At 46.1% G+C, this 15,654-nt stretch overlaps 1 protein-coding gene across 2 annotated transcripts in view; it reads right to left on the bottom strand.

The window, feature by feature from the left end:
- TNK2 (tyrosine kinase non receptor 2) overlaps positions 1-6,649 on the bottom strand; it is a 46,069-nt gene extending 39,420 nt beyond the window's left edge. For both annotated transcript variants that reach the window (XM_060639680.3, XM_060639668.3), the window contains exon 1: positions 5,837-6,649. The gene's annotated coding sequence lies outside the window, so the exon portion shown is untranslated. The remainder of the gene's footprint in view (positions 1-5,836) is intronic.
- Between the last annotated feature and the right edge of the window lie 9,005 nt (positions 6,650-15,654).

Here is a 15,654-nt window from a genome sequence, read left to right on the forward strand (position 1 = left end):
GGTGGCTCAGTTGGTTAAGTGACTGACTTCAGCTCAGGTCATGATCTCAGGGTGCATGAATTCGAACCCTACATCAAGCTCACTGCTGCCAGTGCAGAGCCTGCTTCAAATCCTCTGCCCTGCCCCCTCTCTGCCCCTCCCCTGCTCATTCTCTCTTTCTCTCTCTCAAATATAAGCATTTAAAAAACAAACAAAAATTTGAAAATCAATGTAATTCAACATATTAACAAACAAAAACAAAAAAATCCCATAGTCACAGAAAAAACATTTTTTGTTTGTTTGTTTGTTTATTTATTTTTTTATTTTAACGTTTATTTTTGAGACAGAGAGAGACAGAGCATGAACGGGGGAGGGTCAGAGAGAGGGAGACACAGAATCTGAAACAAGCTCCAGGCTCTGAGCTGTCAGCACAGAGCCCGACGTGGGGCTCGAACTCACGGACCGCGAGATCATGACCTGAGCCAAAGTCGGCCACTTAACCGACTGAGCCACCCAGGCGCCCCCAGAAAAAACATTTGACAAAGTCCGACATCCATTCCTATTAAAAATCTCAGGACCTTCTGGGTGGCTCAGTGGGTTAAGCATCCGACTTCGGCTCAGGTCATGATCTCGCGGTCCGTGAGTTCGAGCCCCTTGTCAGGCCTATGCTGACAGCTCAAAGCCTATAGCCTTCTTCTGATTTTGTGTCTCCCTCTCTCTGCCCCTCCCCTGCTCGTGCTCTCAACCCTCTCTCTCAAATAAACGTTAAAAAAATTTTTTTTAATAAAAAATTTAAAAATCTCAGTAAAATAGGAACAGAGGGAGTTTCTTCAACTTAATAAAGATCATATATGAAAAACCTACAGCTAATATCATGCATAATGGTGAAAAGACTGAAGGAGCAAGTAATCCCTCTTCTACTGAACTTTATACCAGAAGATATAGCCAGTGCAATTAGACAAGAAAAACAAGTAATTATCAGGCATAAAGATCAGAAAGAAAGAAGTAAAACTGTCTTTATTAACAAATGACATGACAGTCTATGTATAAAATCCAATGGAAGCTACAAAAAAGCTACTAGAATACATTTATCAAGGTGGTACGATTCAAGATTAATATACAAAAATCAATTAGGTTTACATATATATATATATATATATATATATATACACACACACACACACTAACAACAATAGGAAATAGAAATTTAAAAACAATACCATTTTATAGCAGCATTATTGACGACAGCCAAAAGGTGGGAAACAACCACCAGATGAATAAACAAAATGTAGCACATTCATACAATGGGTTATTACTTAGCCTTAAAAAAGAAGTAAATTCTAACACATGCCGCAACATGGACGAACTCCAAATACATTATGTATGGTAAGTGAAAAAAGCCATTCACCAAGGGACAAATACTGCATGATTCTACTCCTATGAGGTATTTAGAATAGCCAAATTCATATAAAGTAGAATGTGGTTCCAAGGACTAGGGTGGAGAGGGTATGGAGAGCTATTGTTAAATAGGTACAGAGTTTTAATTTTGCAAGATTAAAAAGTTCTGGAGATGGATGGTGGTGATAGTTGCAATGTAAATGTACCTAACACTACTGAACCATACCCTGAAAGATGGTTAAGATGGTAAATTTTATGTTATATATATTTTACCAAAATTAAGATAAAAAAGTAAGAAAGCCAAATACCATTTACATAGCATCAAAAAAAAAATACATAATACTTAAGTATATATCTGACAAAACACATGAAAAATCTGTATACTTAAACTAGAGAACACTGGTGAAATTCTTAAAAGTCCATATACAGACATATATATTGTTTATGGGTCAGAAGGTTTATTATTGCTAAGATAATGGACATTTCCCCCAAAATGATCTACAGACTCAATGCAATCCCAATCAAAATCCCAGGAGCCTTCCTTATAGAAATTATCCCCAAATTGATTCTAAAATGCATGTGGAAGTGCAAAGAAGCTGGAATAACTAAAGCAATTTTGAAAAGAACAAGGTTCAAGGTTTTACCCTGATTTCAAGACTTACTATAAATCTACAATAATCAAGATAGTGTGGTATTAGGATAAAGATAGACAAAATGACCAATGAAGCAAGAGAGCCCAGATTGTATCTACACATATACAGACAATTGATTTTTTTACAAAGGTGCAAAGGCAATTCCATGGAAGGACACGTTTTTTCAACAAATGGTGCTGGAATAGTTGGATCTCCACAAGCAAAAAAGATGAACTTCAATTCATTCCTTGCACCATACACAAGAATTAACCCAAAATGGATCATTAAACCTAAATGTAAAACCTAAATGTAAAACCTAAAAATCATTTCTAGAAGGGGGAAGGCGGTAGAGCATGAGACTCTTGATCTCAGGGTTGTGAGTGAGCACCCCACATTGCACACAGAGATTACTTAAAAATAAAATTGTTTTAAGAATAAATAAATAAAATGTCTAGAAGAAAAATAGGAGAAAACCATTGTGCTTTGGGTTAGGCAAAGATTTCTTAGACGTGACACCAAAAGCATAAACCACAAAAAAAAGAGGTTGTTAAACTAGAGTTCATTAAAATTTTAAATTTCTGCTCATCAAAAAAGGCACCGTAAGGAAAATTAAAATGTAAGCCAAAGATGGAAGGAAATATTTGCAAATCAAACATATCCAATCCCAACATATTCAATAAAGGATCTGTATGCAGAATATATAAAGAACTCATAAAACTCAATACAAAAAAAAAAAACTCACAATTAAAAAATGGGTAAACAATTTGAACAGACGTATCACCAGATATACAAATGGCAAATAAGTACATGAAAAGATGCTCAGTAACATTAGTCATTAGGGAAATGCAAATTAAAATCAAGGAGATAACCACTGCAGACCTATTCGAAGGTCTAAAATTAAAGAAACTGGGGCACATGGGTGGCTCAGTCGGTTGAGCATCTGACTTCAGCTCAGGTCACAGTCTCAAGGTTCATGAGTTTGAGCCCAGCATCAGGCTTGCTACATTCAGGGCAGAGCCCACTTTGAATCCTCTGTCCGCCTCTCTTTCTCTGCTCCTCCCCGGCTCGCTCTCTGTGTCTGTCTCTCTCTCTCTCAAAAATGAATAAACATTAAAAAAAAATAAAAGCTAAATTAAATTAAAGAGACTGACCATACCAAGTGCTGACAAAGAGGTGGAAGAATTTGAACTTTCATATACAACTAGTAGGTATGTAAAAAAGTTTTTTTAATGTTTATTTTTGAAAGAGAGAGAGAGAGAGAGAGAGAGAGAGAGAGAGAGAGAGAGACAGAGTGTGAGCGGGGTTGGGGCAGAGAGAGAGGGAGACACGTAATCTGAAGCAGGCTCCAAGGTCTGAGCTGTCAGCACAGAGCCCAATGTGGGGCTCCAACTCACTAACTGCGAGATCATGACCTGAGCCGAAGTCAGAAGCTTAACTGACTGAGCCACCCAGGCGCCCTACAACTAGTAGGTATGTAATATAAGACAACCACTTTGGAAAAAAGTCTGGCAATTTCCTTAAAAGTTAAATGTATACCTACCATATGATTCACAATTCCAGTCCTAAGGATTTACCCAAGAGAAATAAAATAGTGTGTCCATAGAAAAACTTACACAAATGTTCACAGTTTTATTTGTAGTAACCAAAAACTAAAAACAACCCATCATCAGGTGAATGGATAAACTGTGGCATATATGTGTAATGGAATGCTACTCAGCAATAAAAAATGAGCTACTGAAGTTTACACAACATGCATGAATCTCAAAATAATTATGCTGAAAAAAAAAAAAAAAAGCCAGGCAAAAAAGGACACATGCTGTCTGATTTCATTTCCATAAAATTCCAGGTAACGTGAACTAATGTATGGTGACAGAAAGCAGACCAGTCTGTTGCCTGGGGAAAAGGCATGGCAAAGGAGGGGCGGGAAGAAGGAATTAGGAAGGGGCATAAAGAACTATGGTGGGGGGGTGGTGGTTGGGAATAATAGGTATGTTCATTATCTTGACTGTGGTGGTGGTTTTACAAATATATTCATACGTTAAAACCTACTGTTTTAAATATGTTCCATTCATTGTATATCATTACACCTCAATAAAGCCACTATTAAAAACAAAAAGAATAACCACTTCCTTCTCCAGAATAAAGCACAGGACAGGGGATAATTGTGAATTTAGGGACCAGAGGAAAAGGTCTGGGAGCACAGACACCTCCTCCCCAACATCTGCCAGCAGGGGTCCCGGGAAAGTGGGCACCAAACTGCCAAAGAGGGAACTGAGCCCTCTGGTCTCAGGACAGTGTAAGGAAAACCATGGCCCACTGCACAGAAACTGAAGCCCAGAGACATTATCTTTCTCCAGGAGGTTACACAGGTAGTAGATGGTCTAAACCCAGAACTGTCAAAGTGCTTCTCTTCATCTACCACAAATTCAAAAAAGTTGACCTGAAACAGGATAAAGGTATATGCTTATGTCTATGTGTTTAGAACAGACAAATCTCTCCATTGGCTCCAGAGAGCCAGAACCAGTTTGGACATCCCAGAAGAGCCAGGCACCGTGGACACAGCAGCTGAACTTCCGGTGCATGAGTGTTTGGGGTAGCAGTGTGACAGGCAGGCGTGGGATGAAGCTGACAGTCGGTTTGGGGTTTGCATGAGGAGCAGACTAACCGGCTCCTCCAGCATAGTCCCAGGAGCTGCCTGCCTATGGCTCTGCTGCCCCAGCCACCACCACCACCACTCCCCCTGTCCAGACTAGAGAGGACTATCTCCACCCACTCTGGTTTAGACAAGCGGCTGGGGCCACCTGACTCAGACATAGGACCCAGCTAAGGCAAGCAGCAACTCTGTACCCACCCCAACGTGAGGGCCATAGGAGCAGGAACTTACAAGTGCCAAGTAAGAGGTGAACAACCCTAGGAGGATGAGGCCCATAAACTGGCCAACCAACCCCCTATGGGCCAGGAATGAGTAGGCCTGGCACTTGGGCCACCGGGGAGTCAACAGGAAGCCAAATCTAGTCCCCACCCTGTAAGCCCCACCTCTAGGCTGCGACAGGAGCTGGCCTTGGCTGGTACAGAACCTATGATGCCACAGCTGTCCACCTCCAGGGGGTGGGGCTGAGCTCTGGGCCACAGAGAATGCCCAGAGTCCAGTAGTACAAACACCCTCTCCTCAAAGTGTCCCTTTCAAATTAGAGGCCTAGAGCCCACACCCAGACAGAAGGCCTCACCAGTAGTCCTCTGCCCTGCTACCCCTATTCATCCTTGGCTCTGAGCCCTCGATTATTAATCAGCTGTGACAAGAAGGTGTGGCGGGAGCAGGTCAGGCTCGTGCTCAAGTCACTGGCAGCCACACTCACATCACATGGCTAACAGGGTTACTAGATAAAGTCCGGTTAATGCAATGCTGTCCCTTCCCTTTTTTGGAATCTGTTTTGAGGACCTGAGAAAACCTGTGCTGATTGCACCATCCCAGCCCTGGCACGGAGGCACTCCTATCTCCAGGGGCAGACTGATGGAGGGGTGACTACCTCCTCCGCAACCTCGGCCTAGGGCTACCCCTCTCTGCCTTCTGCCCAGGCCTGGTAGCCTCGCAGTCTCACCTCCAGTCTAGACTCTAAGGAAATGCCCCATCACTCTAGTTGGCATTTTTAGTACTGGGGGGAGGGGTCCTGCCTCGCTGTTGAAATTGCACTGCTTCCTTCCTCCCCAGGTTTAAACACAGCAAAGTGAACAAGAGCAGTTTGGAGACCACCCTCTCCTGAAATAACTGCAGCCCCCTGCTTCAAAACACACCAACTCCCGCTGGGAAGGGAATTGGGTTTCCTTACCTGCTGCCTTCGGCTGCCTCCCTGCAGACACAGTTTCGATGATGTCCAGACTAAGGTGGCAGAAGAGGATCCAGCAGGACACACCGCCCGCTCTGGGGCAGTGGCTTCCAATGCTCCAATCCCCAAACCCCTACATCTTGCGCTCACCACGGCCCTTGAGCGATCCGGGCGCTGGGCAGCCGGCCTGTAGGTTACCACCTCCTCCTCCGCCGGCGCCTCCGGATCCTGTGCCCCTCGGGGGGCCCCTCTCCCTCCTGGGACCCCTTCCCGTCCAGGTATGTCTCCTGGACAGCCCGCACCACCTGTCCTTCTTGCACCCCGGGCAACCAATTTGCTTCTTGCACCCCCAGGCGCCCCTCCCCCTCAGGCCCCTGGGGCCCCACAGGCCTGGCCCTCCCCACCAGCTCGAGTCTCTCGCGGCGTGTCGGTGCCGCTCCCAAGACCACTGCCTCCCGCCTGAGGTGCCCGCAGCTCTCCCAGTGCTGAGCCCCCGGCTCCCCGGAACTTTCGAGCCCCTCCCCGCGCTCCCAGGTACGGTCCCCGAACTCGGAGAGCGGCTCGGGCTGCTGCAGCAGCCTACGTGGGCTCCCCTCCCCCTGTTCCTGCACCCCGGCGCGGGCCTCCCCACGCTCCTGCACTGCGGGGCTGCCTCCCCCCTTCTCCTGGTACTGCTTGCGGGGCCCCAACCCCTCCTCCTGCACCACAGGCCAGCCCGCCGAGCCCGTCCACGGCGGCGGGCGCCTCCAGTCCGCGCCGTCCGGCGGACCCCACACCACCCCCAGGCTGGGCTCGTGGCCACGGCCGCCCCGCTCCTGCACCCCCGGGCCCACCCCGCCCTCCTCCTGCACGGCCGGACCCACGCCCCCCTGCTCCTCCACGCCGAGCTTCAGCCCGCGGAGCAGCTGCGGGCCCCAGCTGAGAACTCCGACCCGCTGCGGCTGCTGCTCCGGCAGCGCCGGACTGAGTCCGCCGCGCTCCTCCTGCGCTCCCCGCTCGGGGCCCCTCGCCGGCACTGCCCAGCGCACTCGCCTGCCCCCAAGAGGCCGCGCGGTCCCACCCCTCCAGATGGTGCTGCCCTCGGCGCCCGCTTACACCGCCCCCTGCCCGGCTCCTTCCGCCCCGTCCCCCTGGGGAGGGGGCTGCAGGCTGGCCTTCCCGCGGGTTCCGCGGCCACCCCCACGTCCCAGGCCCGCCTCCCTGCCCTAGCCTCCCGGCGTCGACGTCCGCCCGCCGGGCGCCGCGCCCAGCGCCGGCCCCCGCAGGTGCTGCGGCCCCGCGCGCCGGCTCGGGAGCCAGGAGCGCCCGCCCTCCCGCCTGAGTTCCTGGAGCCCGCCTGCGCCTGCGCCGCCCCAGGGGGGCGGAGTCCAGCAGGGTTGGCCCGCCCTCTTAAGGAGCCAGGTCCCGCTAGCTCCTCCCCTCTCTCCTCTCTTCAGTCCCACTGCCCATCCTCCTGCTTTACTCTCCAGAATCTCCCCACCCCAGGCACAGCTTGCGCCTTCCTGTGTGTCTACCGGAGGAGAGACAAGTCGAAGGTAGGGAGTTACACTGAGACTGTGCAGTTAACTGGGTCCAGTGGAGGAGCACTGAAACAGGAGTCTCGAATTCTCAGTAGCAGCAGTTCAGCAGCTGCTCACTTACCACGTGACAGTGTAAAAAGTCACTTCCATCTGGTCTCAGTTGCTTTGTTTCTAAAATGAGGAGGTTGGATTGGAAAGTTTCCAAGGCCACAATCCAGTGAGTTGCAGAAGTGGACTTGAGTCATAATCTCTCAGCAGCAGCAGCCCAGAGGCCTGGGAACCCGGGCCACCCCCATCCTTTCTGTGGGGCCAAAGGAGGACATTTCAACAAGGGAGAGGTGGTTTCAGACCTGTGACACTTTCTGCTGGGAACACAGGCATAAACAGTCCCAGGTAAAGGGGGCCTTCCTCCCTCCTGCACCGCTCTCGTTCTTGGGTGCTTTCCTCCCTGTACCCACAAAGAAGGAGAAAATTCAGAGCTCCTCCTCCCATTGATAGAGCAACTATCGCACCCAGATCCTAGCTAGTTGGAGGCAGCCTTGAGGCATGGTGCTTAGAACCCAAAGGTTTAAGGCCAGTTGGCACTGTTACTGACTACCTCATCTATGAAATGGGTACGATAATAAAACAAGTCCAGAGAGAATTGTCCCAAGGATCAGACATCAAAGAACTGTGTAAGGATGACTCTTTCTGCACCCCTGTTGTCCAGCATTGAGCCCAAGGGCCCTGGCGGGAGGTGGGGGAAGCAGTAGGGCAGATCGGGATGGGTTAGAGACACCTAAGGGGGGGCTGGACTGGGTGGATTTGGGTCTTGGTGTCTTGCCTTGTGAGATAGGCTGGGCATCTTTCCACTAAATCATTTGGTAACAGTGTGTGTAGCAGCTTACCTTCATCAGGAAGCCAGAGCATGGGGTGAATGCACCCTACCTGGTCCAAGGGAGGGTCTAGGGCAGGCAGGACTCCTGACGCCACCTCTGGGTTCAGCCAAGTTCCCCCTCGCTGCCTGATCTCAGAGGAAAAAGTCAGGGAGAAGGAATCTGAGGGGAGTCCTCTCCCAAGCTCCTTTACACTACATCGGTAATGACAATTGCTAAGGTTTATGGAGACTTCCTATGGGTAAGGCCCTGCATTTGGCATGTATTCTCATCTACCGGCCACCACAATCAAATGATGTTACATATTACCATCCTCATTTTAAAGATGGACTTTACATTGTTAAATAACTTGCTCCAGGTCATACAGCTGGTGGCATTAAAACCAGGATTCAGATCCAGTTTTTGACTCCAAAGTCTGCCCTATACCACTGATGCACAACAAAGCAATGCCAAACCCAGGAGCCTCACTTTGGGATGTATACAGTCTGACTAAATTTGGGAGTCAGTAGATACAAACAACTGATTTGGAGCAAGCTTTCTGCCTGTAAATCAAGCTCCACATCAAAGCAAAGAATCAAAGCACTTGTATCCTGGTCAGTCCTGCTAGGTGATTTTCTTAAGGGAGCCCAAGTCCCCATTCTTCCACCTCCCCTCCACCTGCCCACAAGAGCCAGATCCATCCTTCTTACATGCTTAGTGCAAGGTTATCTGGAGCTTTAGTTTCACAGAAAAGCTTCCTCCATCCTTTTTAGTCCCAACTCTTGGACTGTCTCCACCACCACGCTGAGCACCAGGGGCTATGCTGAGAGAGGTCCCTCAGGCTGTCTGTCTCCCCTGCATTGTTCTGTGAGTCCAGTACTATCGCCTAGAGACACCTAGGAAGACGACTCTGCCCTCAGGGAGCTGACAGCATATTAGAGGAAATGAGACACAGTCTAGAAGCATAAGGCTCAGGAGCTTAAAGGTGGCTGTGGGGATAAACCCCAAACCTTTAACGTGCCTGTACCAGTCTCTTCCCAGATCTGGAACTTGAGGAAGGTTGCCCACAGCAGAGTGACTGCAGGGAGAAGGGCTTGTCAGTTCTAGTTCTAAATGGAGGCGAACCAAGCTGCTTGAGGGAGGTTTGTGGGGTGCCCTTAAGAATCCCCACCTCGAGATGACTGCACTGCAGGGTATACAGGAGGACAAGGAAGGTGGTGACGGGGCAGCCTGGCTCATACCAGCAAGCAAGTGCTCAGCGAAGAGTGGTGAATGTTGCTGAGTGATTGGGCTGAAGGGTTTTTGTTCTGTTTTTTTTTTTTTTTTTTTTTTTTTTATAGAGCAATGTTTTTTTAAACTACTGTTGCAACCTATGCATAGGAGGTGAACTGAATTCAGTAGGTTTTAACTGGCTTTTTTTTAAGTGGAAGAGGACAATAATGCAATAGAAAATATGAGAATGTAATTTTTTTGAACTTTTAATTAAAGTATGACATACATCAAGAGAAGTGCAAACACGTGCACATTTTACAAAGTGAAGGTACCTAGCACCCAGATCAGAAAACAGGACGTAACCAGCATCTAGAAGCACTTCCAAATTTAATTTTTATTTTATTTATTTTTTAAAAAAGCAAAGCAGACGATATTCTTTTACTAAAATACAGTAAAATTAGAAAATAGGAAAAAAAGTCAGAAACCGAAGTTTCTTCTACCTAGAAATGTAAAGTTTATTAAACAATTTTTGTGTCAAAGAGAAAATACAGCAGAATTTTTTCAATATTTTATTAAAATTATTTTATTTTATTTTATTTTATATTATTTTATTTTATTTTATTTTTCATCATGAGTGTACTCTTTAATCCCCATCCCCTATTTCTCCCATCTCCCTACATCCCCTCTGGTAACCATCTGTTTATTCTCTATAGTTAAGAGTCTGTTTCTTGGTTTGTCTCTCTTTTTTTTTTTTTTCCTTTGCTTGTTTGTTTTGTTTCTTAAATTCCACATATGAGTGAGGTCATTTAGTGTTCATCTTTCTCTGAATGATTTATTTTGCTTAGCATTATACTCTCTAGCCCTATCCATATTGGTTTTGATTTTATTTTATTTTATATTTTTTTTAATTTACATTCAAATTAGCATATAGTGAAACAATGATTTCAGGAGTAGATTCCTTAATGCCCCTTACCCATTTAGCCCATGCCCCCTCCCACAACCCCTCCAGTAACCCTCAGTTTGTTCTCCATATTTAAGAGTCTCTTATGGTTTGTCCCCGTCCCTGTTTTTATATTGTTTTTGTTTCCCTTCCCTTATGTTCATCTGTTTTGTCTCTTAAAGTCCTCATATGAGTGAAGTCATATGATTTTTGTCTCTGACTAATTTGACTTAGCATAATACCCTCCAGTTCCATCCACGTAGTTGCAAATGGCAAGATTTCATTCTTTTTGATTGCCGAATAATACTCCATTGTATATATATACCACATCTTCTTTATCCATTCATCCATCGATGGACATTTGGGCTCTTTCCATACTTTGGCTATTGTTAATGGTGCTGCTATAAACATGGGGGTGCATGTGTCCCTTCAAAACAGCACACCTGTATCCCGTGGATAAATGCCTAGTAGTGCAATTGCTGGGTCGTAGGGTATTTCCATTTTTAGTTTTTTGAGGAACCTCCATACTGTTTTCCAGAGTGGCTGCACCAGCTTGCATTTCCACAAATTTAATTTTTAAATAACTGTTATATTAATCTAGCATACCCTTCATATTCATGACTTCTTAACTTTCTGACAACCCTCCCCCCCGCTCCCAACACACAGAATGTGAACTCCACAAGGACAGAGGTTTTTGTCTGCGAGCAGATTGGCACAGACACCTACGACACTGCCTAGTAGGTGCCAGAAATGTATATTGAATGAATGAGAGTGCATCACAGCTAATAAAGGTATTGTGTTTGTGACATTTTTGTTTCATTATACGTGCATATGTGCTCTGCTTCTTGATATACAACCTGTTTCTTTCTGTAGGTCACACTCAAAACTTTCTGCTCCCAAAGCCCACTGCTCCAGCTTGAGAAAGTTGTGGAGGCTCCGATTCAGGCCAGGTAATGAGCATGGGTGAAGCAGAACAATATACTGATTATATCAGTGCTTCTCAAACTCCAGTGTGCAATTGAATGAGCTGGGGATCTTCTTGAAATGTAGATTCTGATTCAGCAGGTTTGGAAGGGGATGCTAAGACCCTACATTCCTATCAAGCGTCTACACTTTGAGCAGCAAGGCCTTGGACCCAGAGAGTCTCAATTACGCTGCACATAAGAATCACATGAGAAGCTTTTAAAAACAATGATGCCCAGGCCCCACCCCAGAATAATTAAATTGGAAACAAACCAATTTGCAAACAAACCAATTTGAAAAAGGGCAGAAGATTTCTTAGTCGGGAAGAGACTAAGAGACCATTTGTCTCTTACTGGAGGAGGTTGAGGGGAGGGATTTCTGAAGGAATTCTTAGGCATGGGGCTATCTGCTAGCCCAGGCCATGTCCTCCCAGGACTGAGAACACACTGTGCCTTTACCCTATCAAGCAAGCCAGAGCTCCCTGGAACTGCTCAGATGGGCCGGCTCATATGCCCCTAAGCAATTCAGACAGTTGCAAAACCTTACTAGGGCATTGGGAGGAGGTGCTGCCAGCTGCTCCCACGCACCTGCCCCTCTGCCCAGCTAGAGAAAGGGCTAAATGAGCCAAGAGATTACAAACCCTGGATCAACACGGGCTATTCAGAAAGGAACACCACAGACCTGGGTTCCGACGCCCCCTGGTGGACACCTAGAATTGAAGTTTAGTAACGCACAAGGACCGAGTGGCACAGGTTCTCAAGATTTTATTATGTGTCCAGCCAGTGTCTGGCATGGTCATGTAAGACATGGCCCAATGTACATAATCCAGAAACTGCTAGTGACTAAACATATTGAAGCCTGGCTCCTTTTATGCTCTACCTACTCCTTTACGTCCCTGAAATCTAGCTTCCCCTGGAATTCACTGTACTAAGTTTGGAAATGAGCTGTCAGGGCTTATCCTTAAATGGAGAGGAGGTATTTTTTCACCTTTCCTCTCTCCTTTTGTTAAATCTCCCCGTTGGTAGTGTAGACACAACACAGTCCTTTGTGGTCTGTTCCTTTCTCCTGCTGCTCCAACAATGACCATCCCAGAGAAGCCCCTACCAGCTGCTTTTTTGAGACACCCTCTCAGCTTGGTGAGCTCATGTCTACTAACCTCTCCCCCCACCACACACACACACACACACACACACACACACGCACACATCCGAATTAGTGAGGCCTGCGTGGATAGAGCCTCCCACATCGGTGGCTGCCTCCAGAGTGATGATGTTGACTCCCAGACACTTGCATTTGGTCACAGCAATCTGAGGAAGGGGCAACCGAATCCAAACTCTCAAATCCAGCTCTGTCTCCCCTACTCCCCTAGCTCTCTCATTTGCCCAGAAACCAGCCTCAGGTCCTTTACAGCATCTTTACCCAGCTCCTCTTATAGACTTTGTGCAGACCCCAAACACCGCAGGGCTCCACCCTCCTGCCTCGTCTCCAGACTGGCTTCCTCTGAGCCACCACCTCAGCGCAGTTAGGGAGAATCCAGGCCCAGGGCCCACCTTCACCACACCATTTATTCATTTAAATGGTTAGGGGCGCCTGGGTGGCGCAGTCGGTTAAGCGTCCGACTTCAGCCAGGTCACGATCTCGCAGTCCGTGAGTTCGAGCCCCGCGTCAGGCTCTGGGCTGATGGCTCGGAGCCTGGAGCCTGTTTCCGATTCTGTGTCTCCCTCTCTCTCTGCCCCTCCCCCGTTCATGCTCTGTCTCTCTCTGTCCCAAAAATAAAAAAAAAATTAAAAAAAAAAAAACGTTGAAAAAAAAAATGGTAATCAAGGCAGTGCCTGGGTGGCTCAGTCGGTTAAGCATCTGACTCTTGATTTCGGCTCACTCAGGTCATGATCTCACGGTTCGTGAAACTGGGCCCTGCATCGGGCTCCAGGCTGACAGCGCAGAGCCTACTCGGGATTCTCTCTCTCCCTCTCTCTCCGCCTCTCCCCCGCTTGCTCTCTCTCTCTTTCTCTCTCAAAATAAGTAAGCATTTAAATAAATAAATAGTAATCAAGCACCTTTGAAATGCTCCGTATCTAATTATGCATTTACTTCCCTGTGAAGTGGAACAAAGCCTTTCATCAGAAGGCCTCTGTTTCTCCCTTCACTGGAAACTTTAAGGCTGTGACACGATGATACTGTGATATTTATACTCTTGAATGGTGTTTTACTGGAAATGTTCTTTCCTGACCTTACTGACTTCAGCCTCTCTGTCTCCATGTTAATTCTCCATTAATCTTTCTAAAACACTGCTTAACCTACTCCCTTACTCAAGAACTTAAAATTGCTCTCCACTTCCCCCTAGGTAGTCTGCAAATCACGGCAAGTGATTGGTTATGGTAATAGAGTGGGAAATTGGGTCCAGATGGAGCACCAAGCTGAAACGAGGTCAAGATAGATAGGTCTGTGGGTTAGAACTTAAGAAAATTCTGTTTCCAGAAGATAAGGCAGTTAGTATGTCAGAAACCAGGAAAGCATCCAGAACAGCAAATACAAGTCACCATCAGCAAGGATACTAACCTACAACTCCTGCAATAGTGGGCTTGTCAATAGTAAAAAGGCAAGTTCTGGAATATCAGTTTTAGTCATCTAAGACACCTTAATATCAACAGCCCCAAAAGAGGTGATCAGATCATTAGACCAAGGGGAACACCCAGGACACCTGAACAAGTGCCTGAAGAATGTCTACAAGATAAATTCAGATTAACACAGTCTCATCAATAGTACATCTGTGCTCTTAGGAAAGAGAAGAAAGGATTATAATGGCACCCTTAAAGGAGAGAACTGAATCTGGGTTTGAAAGAGGAAACACACATTCTTAGTGAGAGAGGGATTTTGTGTTAGAGCTACAAGGAATATCAGAGAACATCAGGCCTAACCCCCTCAGGTAGAAGTGAGGACACTGAGGTTCTGAGAGGTATAGCAGGTTACCCAAGGATACCCAACAATTTAAGAGTGGTGACTGAATTTGGATTAGCATTTCCATGACCCAGATACAAACTCTGATTCTCTTTTAACCCAACTCCCTAACCGCTCTAGCACATACATGTATATGCCATTCCAAAGCTGTGTTGCAAAAACAAGTGGAAGAGAGTGAACATTATTTTAGTGGAGCTGAGGACTTACATATAAGGATTATATGTGGCCCAGTCTCTATGCACTTGGTTGGGGGTGATGAGATAGCACCTTAAGGGATTCATTGAGAGGACCAGCTGGATATCAACGAAGGCCGGGACTGGGTTCTAGCACAGGGATAATGCCTACACTGGTACATTTGATGATGTTCCATGGGTCCCTTAGGCTCTGTTCATTTTTCTTTATCCTTTTCCTTTCTGCTTCTTATACTGGATAATTTCAATGGCTTTATCTTTAAGTTCACAGATCTTTTCTTCTGACTGCTCAAATTTGCTATCAAATATCTCTAGTGAGTTTTTCATTTATTTTACTTTCCAGCTCCAGAATGTGTTTGGTTTCTTTTTATAATTTCTATCTCTTTACTGATACTCTCATTTGTTCTACATAGTTTTCCTAATTTCCTTTAGTTCTTTGTCCATGGTTTCCTTTAGCTCATTTAACATATTTAAAGCAGTTGATTTAACATCTTTAGTGAGTAATTCCAGTATCTGGGCTTCCTCCGGAGTGATTTCTGTCAACTTTTTCCCCCACCGTGGGCTGTACTTTCTGTTTCCTGTTTTGTTTTGTTTTGTTGTTTTTACTGAGAATTGGACATACCGAGCATTATGTTGTGGTAATTCTGGAAATCTAATTCTCACTCCTCAGAGATTGTTAAATCTTGCTTGTTAAGGATTAAAGCCATGTGTTTGTGACACTTCCAAACTATTTTTGCAAAGTGTGTATTGCTTGTGTGTGGTCATTCAAGTTTCTGTTATCACTGCAGTCAGCCCAGTGACCTGACAAAGATTTCCTTAAATGTCTGTTTCCCAAAGAGAAATCATGTCTCTTTAAAACCCTTGTAAGTCACTTCAGCCAACAGGGGCTCAAAAGCAGTGATCAAAAGCACTAAGTGTCAATCAAAACACACAACTCTTGATATTTAGAGGACAAGATCCTTATTGCCTACCCTGGCTCCAGGAAGCTGCACCAGGATCATGGGCCACCATCCCTCCTCTCAGCTTTCTGCTCTGAGGCTGGGAAGTGGGGGATAGTAGCCACTACATGAAAGGCTAAAACTGACTAGAATTTACTGAAATTTACTATCCTCTTCATCAAGCTCTACCCTGGACTTTGCAAGCATCCAACTAGACTCCCGAGCTCCAAAATAATTACTTCAGA

This window comes from Panthera onca, chromosome C2 (assembly GCF_046562875.1).
Source record: "Panthera onca isolate mPanOnc1 chromosome C2, mPanOnc1 haplotype 2, whole genome shotgun sequence".
Classification (NCBI taxonomy): Eukaryota; Metazoa; Chordata; class Mammalia; order Carnivora; family Felidae; genus Panthera; species Panthera onca.